The sequence below is a fragment of the Pleurodeles waltl genome, chromosome 2_2 (assembly GCF_031143425.1).
Source record: "Pleurodeles waltl isolate 20211129_DDA chromosome 2_2, aPleWal1.hap1.20221129, whole genome shotgun sequence".
NCBI lineage: Eukaryota > Metazoa > Chordata > Amphibia > Caudata > Salamandridae > Pleurodeles > Pleurodeles waltl.
In genome coordinates, this window is record NC_090439.1 from 589502748 (window position 1) to 589524296 (window position 21549).

At 42.7% G+C, this 21549-nt stretch overlaps 1 protein-coding gene across 1 annotated transcript in view; it reads left to right on the top strand.

The window, feature by feature from the left end:
- SPIDR (scaffold protein involved in DNA repair) overlaps positions 1-21549 on the top strand; it is a 1761208-nt gene that overhangs the window by 1677832 nt on the left and 61827 nt on the right. The window lies entirely within an intron of this gene.

Sequence of the window (21549 nt, forward strand, 5' to 3'; positions counted from 1 at the left end):
GTTTACAAAGGCATTCGTCAGTCAAACTCAACAAATATTGCACGATTCAAGGGGTGTAGAAAACAAGCTTCTTCATTAGTAGACCCCCGACAGCGCCGACCACCAGGCACGTCAAGAAACATCCAGCAATTCACTCGTTGGCCAATGTTTCCAGAACCAACCCAGCAGGACATACTGTCACGAATCTGGATTACAGCATTACATCACAGACATTACATCACAACATTAGCATATAATAGATTAGAGCAGCACAAGCCAATGCTTCAACGCCATGGGAAGGTGTTTTGCTTCTCGTGCCATTCCTGATGTCAGCTGCTCTGCCACCTCGTCTGGCTTCCTTTCAGCCTCTCTCATATAGATAATGAGACCAAATAGCTCAAGGTCTTACTTTATCCAATCAAACATTTTGCTTCATAACAAACATTTTTCTACGTAAACAATTACCCCGTATCTCATTGTAGTGGGTTAACCACACAAACATTGCCTTTCATAACAATCTTTATTTTTTTAACCTAGCCAAGATGTTGTATTATAAACAGTTTAATAAACACGCCAACAAGAAAAAAACACCGAATTGCACTGTAAGAGCTTTCTGAGCAATCAAATTATGCTGGCTAATGGAATTGCTAAACAGTCTCTAATTTTACTTCTACTGAAAAATAACAAGTGAATGCTGAGCATGCCTTAGTCACCTCAATCATCTTTTACTGCTCATTGTAAACAACAAAATGTGCTGCCTAATGCGATTACGCTGGTTAATGCAAATAAGCACACATCAACATAATAAATTAATGATCAGTGCTTTCATAAACGCTGTCTTTTTAAACTGCACAAAGTGGCATACATTCACAGTCCTATTATTAACCATAGAAATAAACCCAGTATGACCCAAGGCGCTGGGCCCATATCTGGAGAAAATGTATTCATAATGTCCATGTATATGGGCCACAGCTGCCCACAGCACTTGTGAACTCCAGGAGCAAATAGTATGCCTCCTGTATGGTGGGCAGTGGCTCAGGTTGCCTTGGGGGCGCAGTGAACGTAGTTTGCAGAAAGAAATTATTGTGCTCCTTTCTGCAGACTTCTTTGATCCCAAGTATTACAAAATCAAAAACAGCCCTAATGCAGGGTCATTCTGGTGGCTTCAGATTGGACCTACCTGGTCTGGTTTTCCTATATCCTGCATTTGCTTCAGCGTGTCCATATCAACCCCCTTCCTCCTTCCCCAGGTTGAAGGACCTTCTGTTTTTGTTTTATGTGACAATCCTGCTGAGTTTCAATGTGAGTAAAGGGCTGTAGGATGTTATTCTTTATAGCACACAGCAAAATTTAAATGTCTATAAATGAACTGTGCAAATATTTCAAAATATATCGGAATTAGGAAAGCACACGTGTAGCACATCTTATGTAATTCTAACTTGTGGAGGAAACAAATAACACAATCAAAACATATCAATACACGTTATTGTATGTACAGTGTATCATTTTCTCAGTAAAACTGCTTCACTGTGCAAATGTAATGGTCATTTCAATGGAAAATGTGTTGTCTGGAACGGCAGCGCACTACTACACCATGCATACTTCACTCTACACAACTCCACTCTACGCCAGTCCTTTCAACAGCACTCTACTCCACAACACACTATAATATTCTACTCCTCTCTGCACTACGCCACTCCACTCTATGCCACTCGATTCTGTGCCACTCAACTCTACACCACACAACTCTACACCACACAACGCTACACAACTCTACTGTGCAGCACTCAACACCACACCACTCTACAATACTCCACTCTACTACATTCCACTACATGCTCCACACTCTGTCAATCCACTGAATTAAAATCTTCTTGTCTCTGACACTCTACAACACTTTACTTCACACCACCAAACTTTACCCCACTCCACTGTACCCAACACCACTCCTCTCTGTGCCAGTACATTCTACACCACTCCACTGTACTCCACTCCATATTCCACTGTACTCCAGTCTGTGACACTCTACTCCACTGTAGGCCAGTATATGATATTCTGTGCAACTTCACTTTAGTCCACTCTGCAACACTCCACTCTACGATCTCCACTCTATGACACTCCACTCAACTCCACAACACTTTACCCCTCCACTCTGACATGATCATCTATGCCACTGTATGCCACTCCATTCTACGCCAGTCTACGTCTCTCCAGTCTACGTCACTCAACTCTACGTCACTCAACTCTATGCCACTCCACGTGATTCCACTCTGCACCACTCCACTCTGCGCTAGTCCACTCTATGCCACTCCACGTCCCTCCACACTACACTACTCCACTGTGTTCCACTCCGTTCTACACCACTCCACTGTACAACACTTCACTCTGCAATTCCACTGTATAATACTGCACCCTGTGACACTCCACCACACTATATGACACTGCGCCACTTCACTCTAGGCCACTCTACTCTACGACACTCCACAATACTCCACTCTGACATTCTACTTCGTTCCACTTTGTCACTCTATGCCACTCCACTCCAAGACACTCTACGACAGTCTACTGTATGACACACTACTCCACTTAATGATACTTCACTCTAGGCTACTCTGCTCTGTGTCACTCTACACCACTCCTCGCTACAACCATCTATGACAGTCTACTCTACAACAGTCCACAACCCTCTATGCCACGACGCTCTGTGCTCCTTTAATCCACGCTAGGCCAACCCATCCTACATCACTGCACTCTGAAAATGTACTCCACTGACTCTTGACTCCACTGTGTGCTATGGCACTCCACTATACTTCACTCTTTGGCACTCCATAACACTTTACTCCACTCTGCCCTACCCCACTATGTGCCCCTCCACTCTATATTCCTCCACTCTATGACACTCTACTCCGCTCATTGCCACTCCACTTTGTGACACTCTACAACACTCCACTCTATGCCCCTCCACTTAACGCCTCTCCACTTTACAACACTCTACTCAATTATATGCCACTCTACTCTACTCCATTCTATGCCACTATGCCCCTCCACTACTTCGCTCTTCTCTCCGACACGCCACTGTAATCCATTAAACTCCACTCTACTCCAAGACACTCCACTCTATGCCACTCCACTCTCCTCTATGCCACCCTGAACAACAGCGGCTGTACAACATGGCTAAAACACATTGGCACACCAACAGATCTTGCATAGGTAATTCCTATTGGCTTTGCCAGGGTTTGTTTATATTCATATTGAACACATGGTACAGAGGAAGGTAAAATGGCTGAGGTTCTAGTGGATCTTTCCACAAACATCTGCCTATTCACTTACCTGGTGGGTGATGTTAGAATCAGGGATGATGGCAGAAAACTACAGGAACACCTCAAGTGCCACCAGTTGTGGAAAGCCCCAACATCTCAAACAACTACACCACAAAATACTCATCATGTTATTGAATGAACAATAAATACAATTTTCAAATGCCAAAGAAGGCAAGGTGTTTATCCCCAAGACCTCCAGGTTAGAAATAAAACTGGAGTCCCACCTTAGATCTCCGGCACCACAGTATGGTTAGTTGTCGTTCTCCACAGTGACTGCAGGAGGCGATTGAGCATCTACAAGAAGAGGCTTTCATGACCTTCAAGATGCAGATTTTCACGAATGCATCCACCAGTAATATCGCAAGTTCCTTCTCCTTTCTCTGGGCTGATGGTACTGTCTATTGAACATGCTTCTGCCTGAACTCAAATTTGCACCCGGAATCTTCATCAAATTGTGTGATTTTTTTTTTAAACAACATACTGTTACTCCAAACCCTCCTACTATAACAGAGCAGAACCTTCCACCCCGGATGTCTGATGCCCCCTTAAACTCTACATTGACCAAACAACTCACATTATTTACCTGTAACTTCAGTTCTCCCGAAGTAGTTCATTTAAGAGATTGATGTGCCATTTTCTTTCCTCCCTTTTCATGAGGTTCATCTTCTATTCCCTATCGTCAATTGGATTTAGAAAAGCTCCAATCTTCCCATTAAAATGTTGAGTTTTTTTTTATATTAGTTTGTGAAGTAAATAAAATTTTTCATCAATCATAGAAGAAGTTTAAGCTGGAATTCTCAGCTTCCAGTAATGACTCAGTGGAAGTCTACGGATTCCAATAAGGATTCAATGGGGGTCCCTGGAATCCAGTAATGATTAAGTGGGGCCACACAATTCAAAAGGTTAAGATTCACTAGTCTAGCGGCTACTTGCTGATTTTGGAAACAGAATAGCTGGTTTTAGGTACTGACTCCCCTTTGACTTACTTTATCATCCTGAGCCTCGGTTGTTTTATCAAATGCTCGGGAAACATACGCCCCCTTTACTAGTTCCCATTTACGCGTTGGCAGGGATTCCCCGACAGGTGGTAACTATTCTTTCCAGTATCTCCATGTGCGCTAAAGGGGGAGAAAGGGCGGGGCCATGAGTTCAAATTTCCCGAACGGGAAATATCTTGCTGTACCTGAACTTTTAAATATAATTTTCCCCAATTCCAGGCGGTGCACAGCAGCTACTTGCCACCTGCTGTTAGCTGGTAGTGAGTTAGGGAAGCTGCTGAGGATCGGGGGGTATTAGGCGGAGAGCAGGGGGCACATCTGCGGAGAGAGAGGAGGCTCTGCCCTCCCTGAAAGGAGCATTGTATTGTATTGTATTGTATTGTAATAGTATTTATATCGCGCTTACTACCCCTGACGAGGCATCAAAGCGCTTTTCGGCGAGTATTGTCTGCTCCCCCTCTAGTTCTGGTGGGAGCCTGTGGGGACCAGGCTGTGCTCTCCCCACTCCCAGCTCCGGTCGCATCCTGTAAAATCCGGTCCGGTGTTTTCAGACCTTGAAATGTCAGGCTGTGAGTGGTATTCCTACGTGGGAGCCTATAGAGGCAATGGTTTGCTATGTGTGTGTGCTATGTTAGAAAATCAGTTCACTTTGCTCCCCTGGGGAAATGGGTAATAGGTACCCCAAAACAGTTCTTTGCTACTTTGTAGGTCAAACTATCATTGCTCTCAATCAGTCTGAGTTTTATTAAGCGCCCTATGACACGGAAATGCGGGGGCAAACAGAACTGTCTATTGGAATGCATTAGGCTGAGTGATCATTGGTAAAGGTTGTCAGGAAACTGGCCGTCGTTTTTCCCACCTTTGTGCTTGCAAAATGTTAACTATGAGTGGATGCGCTTGTGACTTCTAATGTGCTCTCTATCCTTCTCCAAAGACACGCTTCCTGCTTACATATGAATTTTTATGCTGCACTTAACTTTCCTATCTCCTCAGTCAAATTGGAAACTTTTAATTTGGAATGTGCCAAGACTGGCAAAGTCAGTACCAACAACCGACCATCTTGAAAGTCTATTTCTTATACTTTAATGAGGTCTGCGACGTGTGTCACGCCACGTCACCGTAAGCAACATAGCAGCTATATTAAGTATAACTAATACACTTTAAAGATGGCTAATCTCTGCTGTCAGCATTACCAGAGTTGACACATTTTAAAAGCATGTGGACTTGGCAGAGCCAATAGTGGTGGCCACTATGGAGTGGGAGGACTCAGGAAAAGGCGCACCAAGGTACTGCTGGACAATATTTAGTACATCAACAAGCCCACCATCTAGCACTTGGCTAGCCATGGAGAAGCAAAGTGCATCTACGGTAGGACCTGTGGGGAGGTTACAGTCTTCCTCAAGCTTGAGGAGAGAGAGTCAGAGGAGGGCAGAGAGACAGCTGAGAGAGGAAGACCACAATACTCATAGGGAAAATAGGAGGAGACATTTGGGGTGGGAGAGGTTGGGGAGCAACAAAAAAGTGCAAGCCCACTCTTTATGCAGAAAGAGGCCGAAGAAGAGGGAAAGACATGCACTCCCATGGAGTGATGAATGAGAAATGAAACACAAAATGGTTCCTTGGCAGGAGTAGTTAGTGAAATAATACAACTTGGCCTATCAAAGGCAAGAGTAAAGAAGAAATGTGTCAAGGTGAGAAAGATGTAAGAATATGGAGAAGCCATTCAGTAAAGAACGAGGAACTGAGACACACAAGAAAACCATTCAATCGTGAGCAAGGAACTGCCAGTAAGTGCACCGAATGTAGTATTGTGTGCAGTGCTGTGTGTAGCAGTACGCTGAAGCTGCCCGTAGAAAGGCATAGGAAAGGAAGGGAGACGTTTCCTTTCATTCAAGCTTCTGTACATTGTACATTAACAAATCGATTCAAACGTTTCTGGGATGTAGAGAGTTTACACCTGATAATTAGGACTAACTCTCAGTATCAGAATATTCTGGTTTCCAAGTTTTGTTCCTTAATCAGGTCATGCACTTCTCTGGTGCGTCCATTTATGACTTGTTAATTGTAGAGGCCATGGAAGTTCCATGAAAAAAGCATCATGTCATTTTGATGACATACACATCTGTTAGTAGAGCACACCAAATTTGCAGGTAAACTTATCTTCAGTCGAAAGATTATAGTTAAGATTTTAATAAAGGTTAAATTTTAAATAGCAGTTTGTGTGTGTGAACACAAATCTTAATGTAGTTTTTTTGTTTACCTTAGCCTTTTGGGGTATTTTTCTTCCCAAAAGAGTTTTTTAAGTAAACATATAAATCTACTACACTCCTTTGTTCTTGTTTATTTCTTTTGTAGCCCCGAGGCTCAGCCACTGTCATGGATTTTCTTGTCACTTGTCCGTTCATTACCTGTTGCAGCTTTTGGGGATTTGCCCTCTGTGACCTTCTGACAGTAGCAGTGACGTTAAGAGTTCCACGCATAGCAAAGACAAAATACACTTAATGACTTATTATTTACCCTGCCAGACCAAATAGGGCAAACCTCCACGTGGCTGCTGCTCTAGCCACAGCTGCTCATTAGAACGTTTTGATTTTATAGCGCGTTTTTATTCTTCTTTTTCTGGAAATCGGTTTTCCTGTCTTAATCCCTCCTTAGATTCCAATACACACTCAAAGAACCATAATCCTTATGTACAGAGCAGTTTTGCGGTTGCCTACCTTTCGATTCACTTGTGACCGCAAAATGTCTTTTTGCTGTGTACTAAATCCATTCTGCAAGTTGGAAAATCATTTCCAACAAGCAAAATGGGATTACAAACCCATTTAGAATTGCAGTTAGGATGGGATATGAAAGGGAAAAAACCCTCCTCTATATGTGATTCGGAACAGTATGTATTAAGCATTTGCAACTGCAATTACAGTTGAAAAGTTACTGACTCCTCAAAGGAGGTGGTAAGAGATTCCCAGAGGGGACTTTGGCCCCAGTGGAGAGCTACCGCTTTAAGAATCATGTCATGTGACCTGAGGGGGCGCGGACAACATAGGTCCTACGGACTACTGCCTGCTCCACCAATGTTTTCCTGTCATGTTCACTCCAGTATTATTGGCTGTAGTATGGGGAAGATCCTCTCAATCCCAAAATGAAATGTACACTTTTCAGAGAAAATGCGAACTGGTGGCTATTTCTCACCCCTCCTCTTGTGAGTTATTCTCTGCGGGATGAGTGTTAAGAGTCAGACAAGCCTGTCAGAGAATCTCTTATCTGCAGGTGATGAAGAAAAAGTTTCGTCCTGGTATCCTGAATTAATACACACACACAGGGATTGATAATTTACCATTATATGATTTTTTATTCTGGTGCATTCTTTTACATAATGGGTGTATCAGTATGCTAGGATTATTATAAAAAGCTGGGCAGAACATATTCAAATAAGTGTGAAGGCTAAGAAAGCTGCAAAAAGAAGAAGCAATGGACCGGATGCTGAACAATGTCAAACATTCATCCCCAGTACAGAGATCCGGGCCTAAATCCATATTTATTTTTGCTACCAATGCCTTTCCAGTTTGGACCCAGCCATATTCAAATCAGTCTTTACCCTGTTCCCATGGGAACAGTCCAGCCCGAACTGCCAGGCTAGGTCTTCCTTGAACTGGAAACAGGCATCCTGGGACCGGCTTCAGGGTATCACCCCTCCTTTAACATGTGTTTCCACTCACATGCCTCTGTCTGTTCTGTACCATTAAGAAGCTTATCAATAAACAATGGTCCATACTTTGTAGTGGCAGGGTGTCAATTAGCAAACCTTTGTTTGCTTTCAAATGGACAAGGAATATAAAGGACCTGGTAGTACACACACGACCGTCAGTTCAGAATCTAGACAGACAACAATATGGCCCCTCCCACCAGAACGAGGTCATCACCCATGTGGGAGTTGTAATGTATGTACTTTGACCAAACGAGTCGAAACCCTAGATTTAGAACCTATAGGCAGATAGCACCTCTTGAAACACACCAGTTGCAATACCCGCAATGGCATTTACATGATTACATGTCCCTGCCTTTTACGCTACGTAGGAATGACCACAAGACCAGTTAAGATTAGGATTAATGAACATCACAGTAACATCGGGTGTGGACGATCAACAACTAAATTGAGGGTTCATTTTCTTGGCACAAAACGCACACTCAGTGATATGTGGTTGGTAGTTCTTGAGGCCCCCAATCACCTAAACAACGGTCCCAAGAGTCTGTCGGAAAGGAACAACGCTGGATGTTCAAACTTGGGACCAACATCAATGGATTAAATGACAATATTCCATGGACGAGTTTCTCTTCCAATGCTTGAAGGGCTCCTTGACAACTGTACCACTGAGTTATTTGGCCAGAAACTAGGTCCACCTCACGATCACTATTGTGAGGACCTTGGCCAATATGCTATCACTTAACAACTTGTCACTAAAATACCTCTGGTGACTTATATGACACCTTAGCTGTTTTAACAGATGACATTAATATTCATGAATGGGTGACACTCTCAACAGTCTGTAGTCTCCCGTTCACGCTATGACGCACCTGTAGTGCCCATTCATATTATTTTTACATTTTGCTGACTTAATTTGTCTGACTTTTCTCCTCGTATTTATTTTTTTCATGAGATAGGACCGAGCGTAACCACGTTTAAATACCCCTATTGTTCCCATTTGGACTCTTTTGCCTGTCCTCTTTCTGTTTCTTTCTTTTACATTTTGCCATTATAAATAATATAGTATTGATGACTTTATGATTTCTATAGAACAACGACAGTCCTCTGGTTGCATTTTTCCCAAGGAGCCCAGTCCTTACTATAGGAGGGTAAGCAGTTCTACCTTGTGATTTCCGTTACACCTAGCATGGCAGCATCTCAACATGGAGTGCCACAACACTATTGTGTGTTTAGTGTATTTTTATGCATGTACTGTATTTTAATATACATGTGTTGGTCTGTTTTTTTCTTCTCCACAGGTCCTCACCAATTTAGGTTCTTAATTGCATAGCGCACTAAGTAAGTCATATCTGCCCTATAATTTCCTAATGTTACTAGAGTATGTAGTGTAGCGTAGGAGACGTTCATTTTTGGTCCTGATGAAACGCCACTCGATCCGTGTTGACATCTCAGGCGTGAAACATGTTGGCCTCATTTAGTGACTGAAGGAAGAATTTTCCGTCCACCCCTTCTGTGTTGGTAGAGTGGTGGAACATTATATCTATTCCACTCCATTGTGTTTTTAACCTTGACCGAGATCCTCTATGCTTAAGAAACACACTATTATGGGGCTCTCAAGCCAATTTTAACTTCTTTTTCTCCTGCTCTTCTCTGGCTGTAGGTTTAAATTTATTCCTACTCCTAACTATGGCACGCACTTCAAATCAAGATCTCCGGCAAAGAGCCCCCTTGTGGGGCCCGTCAAACATTGCAGTGCCAGTCTGACGAGGAGTAAGCCCTATGATGAAGCATGACATCCAGTGGATGTGTGAGGGCTTTAGCTTCTACTTTTAGAAGTGCCTTGTGGATCTGTGGTCTCTCTTTGCCGAATAGTATACCTCTTTGATTGATACCATATATAGGGAGGCCATACACTGGAAAATTACAATCACCCTGTCCCTCCTGTAGTTTGATATCACCCCTTCTTAGCCAGGCTAGCATGACTCCAGTGGCAAGAATGATTTGCATATGGTTGGGTCCAAACTGGGGTGGCGTGGTGGGCAAAAATACGATGGATTAAACCCAGATCTTTGTGACTCGGGGTGAATGCTTGCATTGTTCAGCATTCCGTCCACAATCTGTTCTTTTTGCTTATGTAAAGTTTCAGTGCATACCTTATTTTATTGCAGAATTTATATAGTGCTTGCTACCCCTATGTATGGGCACTAAAGCACTTGCGTACATGGGCAGTATTTATGGTGTGTGGTTGGAATGGTGTTGTCAACTTTTTTGATCCTGTGTTGAAAGTGTTTCCATGTTGTGTGTGATGCCCATGGAGGTGTGGTTTTCGTGTTATTGGATGCAGTCATTAACAGTTTGGTGAATGCAGAGGTCTGAGAGAACAACCCACAGTTTATGGTGTTCAGTAAGCTGGAAGCGTTGAGCAGCTCTGCAAGTCCCTTTATTGTATTTCTTAGGATTACAGTCTACAGAGCTGGTTACTGCGCTGGATTTTGCCACCTGATATTTTGTTTAAACTTTTAGGTCCTTGACTTACAGCAGATATGTCCTATGTGAGTATGCTCTACCTGAGTCAGAAGTCAGAAGAGCTCAGATTGGTTTCTTCTCTGAGAGGCATGCAAACCAATACTTCTATAGGTAGATTATGCTCCAATTCTTCACTATTAGAAAATTCAGTGATGGCTGCCATTTTAGCCTAGAATAGAACAATGCTGCTATCTAGAACAGAGATGAACCTTGAGTAGCAACTTGAAATTGAACCCGGCTGTAACTTTGTCATACCTCGTCTGATTCATTTGAATTAATATTTGACAGCTAATTAGATGTTTTTTGTCTTTACTGTATCCGAGATATTCAACTTCAGGATCTCAGATTTTGAAGTAGCAACTTGTGAGAAGAGAAAATAAGTCATTTGCAGTTTGGGGGTGCATAAATAATTAGAATTGCCCACTAATACTTTCGTTTTGTTCATAGCGATCTACTTTTATCCAGCAGTGTAGATGTACGGAATTTTGTTTGAAATTGAGCTAATTGGTAATCCACTCATTGTTGCAATTCCCGTACTATCTAGTACTATCTTTGTTACAATTTTTCTTTTCCGTAGCTTATATTAATACACACATAACAGATCAATGTCGATGGACACAAAATGGCCGAGCATTCTAAAATGAAACTGTCACCACCATTTTTAAAGGTCCTCATTCTGAACTGCCCTTGGGGCCAACTCTTCCATAAATATTTTAAAGTGGTTTTGAAGTCCTAGTTTCAAGTGTTACATGCATCATTGAGAGCAGTGATGACCTATGCTCACCCAATTTGTAGTTGTCCTACGAATACCAGTCGCTTGTCTCTCTTCACTAGAACAGTATTCTGCAAATCAATGGTTAATTATTATTGAATGTAAAGGGGTTGAAATCCCTGATCAAATGCTATAAAAGCTAGAGGGCAATCGGGGAAGAACATGATGTAGTGTGCGCTCAAGAAACACTCCCTCTTACGAGCAGTACACAACTGATGACTCGTGTGATTTATCTTACTCAGTTTCATGCCATGGCTAAGGGAAGAAGGTATGTGGGGTCTGGTTGGTTTTGACAGACATCTAGCAAAGAAGGATATGTTATTTTAATAGGCAGACTAAACAAAAGAGAGATCACTATAATAGGATCCTATGCCCCGAATGTACAACAAGAAACTCCCCTATTCCAGGTACTTGATAACTTTACAGATAAAGCAAGTGGTGACAGGATCTAGGTCCAGGACTTTAACTTGGTCCATAAACCTGTTATGGATAGATATTTTAGTTAGATATGTGGTACTCTGGCCCATACTCTCAAATCTCCTATAGGTGCATTGGGTCTCTTCGATGTGTGTCAAGAATCCAATCCTTTTTTCCTATGCTCACAGATCATACTCGAGGATAGACCTTGACTGGAGTTCAAATCCAATGATCACTCAATCAAAATACATATAAGCCTTATTACCATTTCAGATCATGTACCAATAATCTGGGACTTTGCTGGGGGCAAGTGTGCAGATATGAAAGTTATTTATGTTTTGACCCCGTGATTCTGAAAGGCCGGCTATATGAACAAGATATAAGAAACCAGATGAAAAAAAATGTTCTAAAACAACCAGCCAGAAACTACCTACTCCAATGTTGACTGGGACACCTTCAAAGCAACTCTACGTTTTAAGTTGATCGGTTTACGATCACATCAACACCATAGTTGGTCGCTCACAAAAATATGGCTGAATGCGGAAAGAATCTCAATATAAGAGGAAAAAAACTATAAAGCTAATGTGCAAAGTGACTTGGTTGAGATGTCAGATTGCCTTCTTGCTGTCGGAACGTCCAAAATGGTGCTCTTGCCGCAAAAGCAGAAATTGTATGAAAAGCTAACAAAGCAGCCAAACTCTTAGCATTTTGACCCAGTTAAGCTAAATTACTAAATCGAATAGCGAGTGTGCAGCTAAGTAATGGGTCCATATCGGCCTCTGAAGGAGCAAAGCGTGAAGGGGCCCATGCTTTCTACAGTGACCTGTATAGCAGCCAATGCCCAGATGATTTTGAATTTTCTGGAGTCCATTCAGCTAGCCAAGTTGCCACAAAGGGATGAGCTGGAGGGTGAGAATAAATAGGTGAGTTGGAAACATTGATTAAAAACCGTCTGCCCTACAAGGCATCAGCTCCTGATGCCTTCACTAACGTCTTTTAGTGGTTTCGCTCTTTGCCAACCCCTCAGCTCACCTTACTCTATAATTCATTGTGAGAAACAGACACGAAGCAGACATAAGACTAGTCCATAAAGCAGGGAACAACCAAAGCAGTGCTCCTCATAAAGACCAATTTCTCTTCTCAACATGGATTTAAAAATATATATGACAATTCTTGTCATAGTCTGCAAAAAAGCATGATCTTCCTGGTGGACTTGAGCAGTTGGGTTTATTAGGAGCATGCATACATCCGATAATACAGTAGGTGGCTTCTTCCAGCTATCCAGGAGACACTCTGTACTATTACTAAGTCTTGTGCTTGACACCAAAAGGTGTTTAAGTGGAATAGGCATTTCTTCAGCAAGTCTTAGATAAGGTTGGGGTGGGCTCCTATACACAATGTTATATTTGGTTGGGGTATGCATGACCTTCAGGAAGAACTGTAATTAATGATGGCAGATCAGAGGAACTAAAACTATCCTGTGGCACAAGGCAAGGGGTCACCTGTTGTTTGCCTTCTCGATGAAACCTCTAACGCAGCTAATTAGACAAGAAACAAGAAGTCAGAGATATGGACTTTGGGGGACTCACAGAAAATATACTTATTCACAGAAGGCATCCTACTAATGCTGACATTCCCGACTGGCGCAATACCCATGGTGATGCAGATTTTGTAACGCTTTGGAGAAGTATTGGGTTTCCAGATTAATCTCTCCAAGTATGAGCTGATTGGCATCCACCTTAGACAAGCAGTTGAACATACATTCAACACCTCAACTCAATTTCAGTAGGCAAGGAATAGCATCTAGTGTCTGGGTGTCCGAATAACACTAATGTTACTTGCTTTTTATGGGGCGAACTGCCCTGAATTCAAAACAGAAACAATTTACACAAATGGGGCAACCTTTTCATTTAATGGATGGGCAGAATGGTTGCATTTTACATAAAGGCAAGCCACAGATCTCTAGAAAAGTCTTCCAGAGTGGGCTGAGGTCAGGCAGTTTGGTCTCTCAGCCAAAGAGAAATACTATAGCCACACAGTTAAGAGTGGTCTATCAATGCCTAAATAGGCTCGCTCAGCGGTGGCATATGTCTCAGACATCTTTAGACCAACACTAGAGGCATGTGATACACTAACTAAAATGGGGGATCTTGCAACATTCCCTTTTCCTTTCAGCCCTCTGCATGGTAATCCTGACTTAGACTGGCCCTAGAGAAGAAGCAGTTTGATACATGGAGGGGTGACTGTATAATGCTGCACAACTTGTTCCAACAAAAGAGGATCAAGTCGTTCCAAGAATATAGACAGGATTTTGGGGAGAACGAAGCAGAAAGACCCAGATATTTCCAACTGTGACATTAGCAATGATCCCTGGTAATAAGGAGGCAGTTACTAGAGACATCACAGACTTCAATAAACTCTTTACTCAGCATAAATCTACCAAAGGCTTGGCCTTGGTTATCTATGATAAATTAGTCACAATTCCGGATTACCATAAATGGCCATACATGAGACTATGGGAAAGAGTGGTGGGGAAGCCGATTCCTCATGGAGAATAGGAGTTCCTGTTCAAAGATAAACCAAAGATGACACACAGCATACAAAGCAGGGAAACATGTTATACATTTATGTTCAGTTAGTGCAGGCTACCGAATAGACTCAAAAACATATTACCAACTTATGATGACAGCTGCTGGAGGGGGTGTGGCATATAGGGACAATGTTGCACAGTTCGCTGTCATGCCCAAAAACCGCAACTTACTGGATAGAAACTCTTAGCCACATTAGGGATGTGAAGAGTTTCCCTATCTCTGATGACTCACTGGTGACTATATTAGGTTTGCTGCTTTCACAATTGGAGGACTTCATATTGCGCACTTGAACAGTCATCTTTCACATGTTGCTGGTGACAAAACATGAACTAGGGGTCAAATGGGAAAATGCAGTGGTCCAGAATACTTTGGTCACTTTTACCAATGGAAATAAATAACTCATGATCTTTGGGGCATACAGAAACGTTCTGGGAGCACATGGAGGTCTCCTATGATAACAGCCCTCTCCTTCCTAAGGATGCTTCAGATGCTATGGGTGGACTGTAGGGGATGCCAGAGTTGCTACTGAGGAATGGGGTTGGATCACCTTTGACACCTGCAACTGGGAAGGATGTGTACCTCCACTTAATGTGCCACTGTACATTGCTATTCCTTTTGTTGTTTAATTCACTGTATTTAGCTCTTCTTTTTCATTGGTAAAGTGGTATTCATCCTATGTAGAATTATTGCTTCCTGAGGCCCAGATTAAGGCCTTGTTCTTACACAAATGCCAATAAAGAGGATTTATAAAAAAAAAAAGGATACTTTAGGTGTTGAGGTTGTACCAAGGCCTCAGGTTCTGGGTGGAGACTGACTGGGGGGTAGGGGATCTACTGTAGGGGCTCTACTGATCTAATAGAGACCGCTAGTTGCAGGTTCCTTACTTTTGAATTTCCCTCAGGCGTCAGACTGGATCTGGAGAATTTTTTGAACAGCAACCCTGCGCGCATTAAGGTGGCGTTGATCGGCTCTGCGTCTGTCATCTGCGCCAGATATGATGTTGCGTTTCCCGGCACTGATGGCGGTTTGTTTCTTTCTGCGCCAACTAGCGCTGATCCGAAGAGAGCTACCACTCAGTCATTTTTGACTGGCTTTTTTCAACATTCTGTCAAAGAGTTTTTTGAGTTTTCAACTCCTGGTGCATCGAGGATGTCATTGAAGAAGATTGGGCTCACGCCCTGCGGTTCCTGTCATGTGCCGATGTCCATGACAGATCCGCACCTCGTGTGTCTTTGGTGCCTTGAGCGCGACCACACCCTGAAGTCGTGCTCCAAGTGTTGGGCCATCCATCTGAAGGCTTTGAGAGAGCGGTCCCTGAAGCTGATGGCACCCCAGCACCACCCTCGCCATGCACTGCTACTTACCCCACATATTACATCAGTAACGACATCTTCTTTGACATCATTAAAAATATAACTCAAACATTTGTAATAAAATTATTGGTGAGAAAACTCCATGGCAGGGGTGCAAGTTACACGTAACTTAGAGCACAAGTTATAGTGTCATGAGATAAGTATAACTATATCTGTTGAATTTCTATGGTTTTGTGCCTGTAAAATCGGAACATAACTATAACGTCCCTCTCACCTTTGGTTTTATAGGGAATTTCTAAGGTTTTTTAAATTCTGTGCCCTAACTATTATGCCCCTGTAACCTTTTTTTTTTTTTCCAGTGCATATGTATATATGTATGTATATATGTAAATATTACCTACTTACTACCAGTAAGTGTTATAGTTAGAACCTAGTTTCCATAGGAAGAGTGTTTTTTGTTATGCCAATAACTTTGGCTCCCGTTTGACAAATCTTCAAAAAAATTTCAAAACTAATACGCCACTCACTTCAGCTGCTGTCTTGAAAGTTTCGGGTGATTTGTCAAGCGAGGGCCGAGGAAAATTGAGGGGAGTTTTCCCCATGCAATTTCCCATAGGTATTTTAGACACAACTACAGCCCGAACCGGTGGACAGAGTTATACTAAAATTGGCAGAAAGCTAGATCATCAACAGCCACTGTCTGTCCCTAGATCCGGGCAATTGTATGGTAGCATTGGGTCTGCAGAGGTCATACTTTCATTTACCTGTCTGGTAGTCCACAGACTTTACCTGCAGTTCAAGCTATGCCAGCATTTTCATTTTGCCATGCTCTCTTTCGGCATTACCAGTGCCCCTTGAATGTTCACAAAAGTGATGATAGTGGTCCCTGCACATTTCCAGAGGTTAGGAACACCAGTTTTCCCCTACTTCGATGACTGGCTGTTGGAATCTGGTGTGCCACAGTTAGTCTTAGGGCACCTCCAGACAATGGAGAACCTCTTGACATCGCTGAAGTTCACGATCAATATCCCAAAGTCACATCTGACTCTTTGCAGAGACTTCCTTTCATAGGAGCCATCTTAGATACAGTGCAGTGCAGGGCTTTCACTTCATTATGACGAGTCCAGGGCATTCAGGCTACAATTTTGATGTTTCAGCCTCTGTCCTGACTCTCAGTGAGAGTGGTTCTGAAGCTTCTTGGCCTCCTACATCCTGCTCATCAACTATGCCAGGTGCCATATGGGATGGTGCAGTGGAACCTAAAGTCACAGGAGACCCAGCACCAAGGAAAATAGTCTTATTCCATTCAGTTTTCACAGATCATTAGTGGCGATGCTTGACTGTAACTGCTGTGAGCACAATTAAAGGTTATCTGTCAACCTTTTCAGCTTTTTTGTGTTTGCCAGATGAGTCTTTTCTTTCTTAAGACCTGTTGTGATGAGGTTTACGAAAGGCTTAAACCATATGTTTCCTCCCAAACTGACTTGAGATGACACAGTGAGATTTCAATTTGGTACTGACTTCCCTCATATGTATTCCCTTGGAAGTAATGCACAGCTGAGTGTTATTTTTTCTGACTCTAAAGATAGTCTTCCTTGTCACAATTACTTAAGTTTGCCACATAAGTGAGCTCCAAGCTCTCTGGGAGCAACCTGCTTACAACACCTTTTTTGCAGATAAACAGGCTTCGAGGCCAAAATCTGTGAGTCCTTTTCATATTGAGAGATCCATTGCCCTGCCCACCCCCCAACCCCCCTAACGCCCATCGGTTGGTCCCCAAGAGAGCCTTGAGTTTTTACTTCGATGGCACAAAAGACCATGGCCGATTGCTTTTTGTGGGAGTTCTCTGGGGCAAAGGAAAAGAGAGGTGGTGCAGAAAAGGACTTTATCAGGTTGAATAGGTCTCTTTATCATGACCTGGTGTGCACTGGCAAAGAAGCAGCCTACAGAGTGACTCAAGGGACATTACACCAGGGCAGAGCCTCCTGCCACTGCATTGGCATGAAGAGTATTTTTTACATTTAGAGAGGAAACACACAAAATAAAGATAACAAATCATCAGTTTCACAGCATTGGTCAAGATATTTTTATTGTTTTGACTTTAATCTTCTTCGCACCCACACAGAAGTGCAGCCAGCTCGTGTCACCCGAAATAGGGTTTCCTCAGGCTCCACCATATGACTATATAAAAATATAATAACTATTTCTTATTAAAAAAAGACTGCACATAGACACATGGTAACCCAACCAACCGTGTGCAGTCAAAAAAACAAATAATAAGCAAAATATAAACCTTACAAATAAGGTTCAAAATGTACTTTTAACGTGATCCCGCCTATACACAAGGGTTTCATGATCGCTACTGTCTAAAATACTTAGCAGTTGGCGGAAGAGTTGGAGAAACGTTTTATATTCCAATATAGATCAAAGTTCGTAACCCTACATACAAAATCAAAAAACGTGACACTGTAAAGTACAGTTTTGACATATTGCTAACTTTCTTGAAACCGCTCTAGATACAGAGATCGGAATATGTAGCTAGGGACACTGATTTACCTGGACAAAAGATAGTGATTACCATTTAAAAACTACATAAAAAGAAGTTGAGAAAAGAACATTTTTGGGAAAAACACAATGAAAGTATTGTGTAAAAGAAGAAAGCAAGTAGACAAAGCATCCTCCCAACGTTAAGAAAACCAAGGGATTTGCAAAGTCATCCTCCTATCCTCAGACTAGCCTTCCTCTCACATATTCACCTTCACAAGAGCTGCAGTCTACAATACTAATAATACCAAGAGAAACTGAGCAGAAAACCAGCAATCTGCAAGGAAGAGCTTCACATCTATGAAACCCTCATCAAAGTAAGCCAAAAGACCTTAACTCAACTTTTAAAATTTAGCGTTATTGCAGAAGAGGACGGAGCTTACACTGCGCCCACCATTTTATGTTGCACATGTTCATGCGTCTCCTTGTTGCTCATATTTCTACGACGCATCTTCCCCCACCTCAGATTTCCACACAAGGTGCAAGCTACTATCTCGCTTGTACTATCCAAACTGGATTATGCCAATGGCCTCTACCATGGATCATCTCTATCTATTCTGAAAAAACTACAATGTATTCAGAACTCCACAGCCAGGCTACTATTACATGTAAAGCCACAAGCCCACATCTCCCCTGCCTTGAGAGCACTACACTGGTTACCCGCTGCCAGAAGATGCACCTTCAAGCTGCTTTGTATCACCCACAAAGCTATACATGGAACAGGACCACTTTTTATCAGAAACAAAATAACCAAATATATTCAACAAAGAAACCTCCTCTCAAGATTGGTACCCCGCCTTATAACACCACCATACAAGAAAAAGACTATAGGTGGTACATCCTTCTCCGTTCAAGCAGCCAAACTATGGAATTCATAACCCCCAGCTATAAGAGCCACAGATAACTTTCTTGTCTTCAGAAAACTACTCAAGAGTTAGCTCTTTCCTTCATAACCACCATATTCAAACTCTGGACTGCATATGCCTATGGTGATAAATATTTTTTTCTGATTATGTGTATATTCTAGTTATGTGCAGTTCTTTAGAAAATATGTATCGCTACTATGTCATAACAATAAACTACACACACACTCTTTAAACCTGTTTAAGTATATTTACTCATGGTTTTAAATATATATGTACATATATGTGTGTGCATATGTGTGTGTATTCATGTATGTTATGTGTGTGTGTGTATATATATACATGTATGTGTGTGTACGTTGTTCTGTGTTTGGCATGTTCGTGGGTCATTGCATGGCTCCTGGGTGGGTTGTTATACTAGATATCTATGAATCCCTGCTCTCATCTTATATCACACTTATCTACCCTTCACCATATGTCATGTCTCTATCAATCTATCCTCCATTCCCACTCTGACTCATCCCAAATCCATTCTACTACTTTCATCTCCTAAATAACTCTGCCTTTGAACAAGACACAGTTCTACCGATATCTTCAGTTGCGTCATGCCCTACTAGTCCACGTACAGACTGGGGACACCATCCCCGAGCATAGCCCCATGGAAGCCAAGGCTCTGATGGGAAACCTGGGCAGAGGAGGGGTTTCCCAGATATATCGCACCCTAACTACCGTCGCGGCGGGCCCCCTGGGAGGACTTCGCAAGAGGTGGGAGGATTGGGTGGGTCCCATGGAGGACATGGATTGGACAGAAGCACTGATGGCCCCGCGCTCTCTTACAATGGCCACTCGCCTCCGATTAATACAAACCTACTTTCTGCATGCCGCATATCTCACGCCCGACAAACTACACAGAGCAGGCCTCCGCTCCTCGGCGGAATGCACACGTTGTGGGAGCCCCACAGCTGACTTCTTCCACATGGTATGGGCATGCCCGATAATAGCGGCCTACTGGGGTGCGGTTGTGCAGGAGATTTCTGGGGTCTTACAAGAGGAGGTGGAGAGGTTGCCAGTGCCCCTCCTCCTGGGGGTCATGGGTGACATTGGGCTGCGAAGATCAGACCGGACCTTTTTAGGGGTGGCATGCCTGGTGGCCAAGAGGGATATAATGACAGATTGGAAGGCAAAGAATGCACCGACACTGACTAAGTGGAGACGGGGTGGATTGGTGTGCGCAGCGTGAGAAACTTATATATGAGGCCAGAGGATGCTTAAATAAACATAACAAGATATGGGGGAGGTAACAAGATATGGGGGAGGTGGGAGGGCACGGCAGGCTTTTAGGCTTAAAGATTGTATATTATTTGATTATATTATGTTGATGTATCAACAAGGTGTGGGGGGGACCTAGGATTCGACCACCATTGTTTAAATGCCCGTTGGCATCATGTTGATTTGTATTTATTACTGTTTTCATGCAAAATCAATAAAAATGTATTTATAAAAAAATAAAAATAACTCTGCCTAAGCTCTTCCCTCTGCTTCCACATCTAACTCACCAAACCTCACTTTACTACCATGACCTCCCAAACAACTCTACTAAATTCACCCTCATTTATCTCACCCTGGTACTATGATCTCCCTAACCCCTTCCACAGACTCTTCCATCCTCCTTTACTCATCCCACGCCTAAATCCTATTACCATATACTCTCAATTAACACTTCTGGATTCTTTCCTCCTCCACCCCTCCATTACTCCAGTCAATCTAACTTACAAACTCTCATATCCACGGCTCAAATTAACTCATAATAATACTAACACTGTACTCATATTTCCCTATACTAATCCATCACTAATTCTTGTTGGGTCCCGGAGTAGCGTGCTACTTGCTGAAAAGCGCTTTGACGCCTCGTCAGGGGTAGTAAGCGCTATATAAATGCTATTACAATACAATACAATACGATTCTTGTTTATAATCTTACCAAAATCACTACGAATGGTCAATTTCCGGGAAAAGCCAGTACAAATTCATGCCGTAGGCGCCAACCCAACAGCAACCATCCATCAGGAGCACTGTGGGATGTTAGGACAGACAAGTGTCCATGTATAAGAACGTGGGGGCAATATAACAAGTGCAGTACACAAGTACACTTAGTATAAGGTAATACTGCTCCTCCTGCGTCAAGGCACAGACTAACTCAGGAAGGAAAAGACGCCATACCCAGCGTAGAATCTGCATGGTGGCACCTCATGCTATACATTACGCAGCAAACTTTGCTGACAGGGAGCGGCTGTGAGGAACAAGGGTAACCGAAGCAGGACGAAAGGCTGGAACGGTTAGTAGCGGCAGTACCCTGATACCCGGAGTGAGTACTGAAGACAGAAAACGCCTTTCCTTTGTCACTACAGATTCCAAAACGATCAGCTGATGTTTAAAATTCTAAAAAGGCATCGGCTCTGTTAAGGGGTTCCGGTGTTAGTACTCTAATGAATGGCAAGCTGTCCATGACATGTAGATGGAGCA